The sequence below is a fragment of the Nicotiana tabacum genome, chromosome 15 (genome assembly GCF_000715075.1).
Source record: "Nicotiana tabacum cultivar K326 chromosome 15, ASM71507v2, whole genome shotgun sequence".
Taxonomy (NCBI): Eukaryota; Viridiplantae; Streptophyta; class Magnoliopsida; order Solanales; family Solanaceae; genus Nicotiana; species Nicotiana tabacum.
The window spans coordinates 84,036,270-84,040,430 of NC_134094.1; positions in this window are offsets into that span (position 1 = coordinate 84,036,270).

Here is a 4,161-nt window from a genome sequence, read left to right on the forward strand (position 1 = left end):
ACAACACACCGCATCTATGAGAACCTCATAATCAACTCTGAGTCACAAGTAGAATACAAACCCGGTCAGCCGGAAACCCTCCATTTGATCTTAATCAGGAGAAAATTCCAATACGCCACATGCTCCTCATGCCAGTAGGAAATATCCACCTCGAACCGTGATAGAAATCATCGAGAACTCTTTGGAATCCATTTTCACATAACCAAGCTATCATAACTGAATCCCTTTAACTCAACCAAGCAACACAGGTCGCCAAAACCCAAGAACATTGCCACGAAACACCTGTAGAGACCCGCCACATCATAAGTACCAAAAGAACTGATCATACCCATTACCGTGCTGATCCAACCTACTATTAAACTGTCTTATTTCTCCGAGTTACTTCTGAATTACCCTTAAGGTGACACTTCTCCTTGCCAAAACACCATGATTCTTAACCAAAACTCATTCTACGAGATCCTAGAATATAATCACACCGCCCTAAGGCCCATAAGCTGTCGTATTTTCCCTTAAGCACTCCAAAAGTACCGCAACTGAGACACCTACTCTAAAGAGACCTTTTGTGAGTCTAAAGTTATTTCCTTCACTTTCCTGATACTGAAATGTTGATTTCATAATGTTATTGAAATATCGCGAGTCTCGATACCATCCAATGTAAATCTCAGTTTCTAGCCATATACCAATCCGAAAAATTCTCAATTGCTACATATAAATCTTGAATCCCTTATAGCCTTTTCGAGAGTCATCCACTCCGCTCAAATCTCAATTTCAACAATCAAATGGGCTGAACAACCTGTGCCCCATTAGCACGACAACACCCAAATAAGTAACCACGTTTTAACTCAACCGAGCAAAGTTTTACTCCATGCGCACTACATCTTACACAATAACAACTCAATCATTCCATGATTCCCATATACCCATAAAGTGTAAGATAGCCCGTATCAAGAACATTGATTTAGCTTTAAGCGTATCTCTTTAAATGCATTCCATGCATTCATACGCGCATGTGAGTGCTCGGTATTAGCTGACATCGACGGCTTGTGATTCTATAGATGAGTTGTGAGATTTGATTTTGGCGTGATGATGATAGGTAAGTCTGGAAGACTTGTGGCCGGGTTTTGGTCGTAGCTTGAGCACGGGGATTTCACCTATGTGAGCATACGCTTTTGGACATATAAGTCTGGTAGTGTCCCTATTAATAGAATTTATGGCTCGATAAGTGGTTGGATGACCATATGGTAAGTATGATGTAACTGTGGGATATGTTTATATGGTTTGAATGTGATGGAAAGAGTTTGCTTCGGATGTGAGAAGGACTATTGGTTGCTTGATTTCCGTTTTAATGTGACGTATAGTCTCGAGTTATGAGTGTGTTGAAAGATTTTTCATGTTGTTTAATTGTGGAACGAAGTAGATTTTCATGTCTTGTTGTGAGTTCTAACTCAGGAAGATTAAGTGATGGCATAGTAATTGTGGCTGCGAAAGGGTATAGCAAGATGCCAATTTGAGGATAAGCAGGTGGGTTATCTCTTGCGGAGTAATATACGGAGGTGTGATCTTTATGATGTTGAGTAGAGAGTTTCTTTTCTACCAGCGGTGTATATGTGTTGAGATTTGAATTTGAATTTGGTTGAGAAAGTTGACCTGATTGTCATGTGGATGTCTGCGAGCTTAGCAGATGATTTGAGGTAATATATGGTTTGTGTTATGTGAGCTTATGAAGGATTTAGTTGAACTTCAGTGTGGGATTATGGTAGTAATAGAGTATGGGTATTATGAGTTATCGAGTGTTTTGTTCTATGGCTTAGAGCCAAGTGAGGGAGTTTGCTATCGACAATTTAATTGCGTGCTTATTTGTTGTACTAGTTTCGGTTTGAGTCATACTTGTGAATCGGATATGACTTGCAGAGATTAAGATCGAGGGTAATGACTTTACACTCATTTAAATAATGATTAACAAGTCGAATATTTATTATACGTCACCTTGGGATGCACAAGGTATAACCAATTCCAAGTATATTGGGAGAAAATCGCAGCAACATTTGACCTACTTTTCAGCACATTTATGAATGTAACTTGTGATGACCTTAGCCTACTTTTATTCCACAACTCTCTTGAATTAAAAACGTAATACACGACTATCATACGACTAAAATAACTCATAACATAACTTCCTTATCATGTTAAGCGTCCTATTCTTATCCCAAGAGTACATGTTATAATATTCCCAACTTGTGGACTTTCGACGAAACTTATTTTCTTCAGTTTGTTTAGCTTCTGAGTCTTTTAACCCTCTAGGTACTTATTATCTATGATATTAAATATTTGTAACTTCCAAGGTAACATGATTACCTTACGTTATGTACTTTAAAAACTGATCTCATTTCTGAGCTTACATCAATTGTCTTCTGACGTACTCTTACGTACAAAAACATGGGGTGTAACATGAATCATGGGGCATATCCAAATAATGGACAAAGCATGATGACACATATATATAAGTGGAACCAGGATCAAATAATACTGAAGCATCCCTATGGCACACTGAAACAATACCTGTGATCAAAGCATCGGAAGTAACTGCATCTTACCTAGGGGAAAAAGAATAGCATCGAGCCTGACAACCACCTGATCGACCCCCCCTCTAGGGTGACCCCGTACTGCCTGAGCCCCACCCCGAGCTAGCTGAGCAGGTGGTGTAGTAATTGTGGAGAGAGTTATAGCCTGACCTCTCTACTAAACCGGACCTCCGATAATACGAGGGCAATATCTCCTCACATGCCCTAATTCCCCACACTCGAAACAACTTCGTTCTAAAGATGATTGCAGTGCCTGAACCAGACCTCGAGAACTAGAATAACCACCTGAAGAACCTGGTACTAACAAACCCTGAACTGATGGAGCACGGTACGAACTCTAAGCTGGGAGGGCACTGAAGGATGACTGAATTGGATGAGTACTATATCCATGGCTAGCTGATGCACCACGATAAACCAGACGAGCCATATTAGTAGGCCTATAAGGACGACCCTTGTTGTGATGTGACTGACCACCAGATGAGGTACCACTGAAACCACCTGAAACACGGGGCCTCTTGCACTTCCGCTCCTCGAGCTCAAGCCTGCGAACCGACTCCAAGCGCCTAGCAATCTCGACCACCTGGTCAAACCTAATATTTGTCTCGGCCTCTCGAGCCAAATTAAAGCATAGGCCATAGTTGAGGCCATTAATGAACCTCCTAATCCTCTCTCTCTCTCTCTCTCTCTCTCTCTCTCTCTCTCTCTCTCTCTCTATTAGTAGGAATCAACCAAACTGTAGGACGAGTCTGATCGGAGAACCTCATCTCATAGTGAGTCACTGTCATACCCTCCTGGCATAGCTGCTTGAACTGTCTACGCAACTTCTCCCTGCTAGTCTGTGGGACAAACATCTCTAAGAAGAGAACTGAAATTTCATGCCACAGAAGTAGTGTTGCGCCGGCTGGCCTGCTCAACTCATAGACCTGCCACCATCTGTAGGCTACCCTTGTCAGTTAAAATGTAGTGAATGCAACCTCACTAGTATCCAAAAGACTTGCTGTGCAAAGAATCCGGTGATACCCATCTAGCAAATCCTAAGCATCCTCGGATTCTGCTTCACTGAACTCGGGAGACTTAAACCTCCCATAACGCTCCAATCACTTCTGCTCATCATCACTCATAGGTGGGGAAACATCGGCCAGAGAAGCATCAACCGGCTAGGCTAGTTGTACCCCGGTGTGTGGAGTCCCTAAGCTAGCTTCTCTGGAGTACAGGTTGTGGGAGTCTAGGCACCTCCCCCGGCATGTGATGTGGTTGGTGCAGCTGGAATAGAAATCTCCTAAGCCAAGCTTATGCAAATAGTCAAAATCTAGGCTAAGGCCTGTTGAAGGCCATGGATAATAATGGACATTGCTGGTACCTGAGCTGGTCCCACCGGCTAAACAAAATCTGGAACCTGCTCCTCAACTGGAGCAACTAGAGGCTCCACAGGTGCTGCTCCGGCTATAGTACGAGCCCAACCTCGGCCTCTACCACAGCCCCGGCCTATCGCGGCCCTAACTGGTGCTACTGATGGTCGTCCGCTTGAGCCGGCTGCACGTGTTCTCACCATCTGTAAGAGAATAGAAGAGTCAAGTTT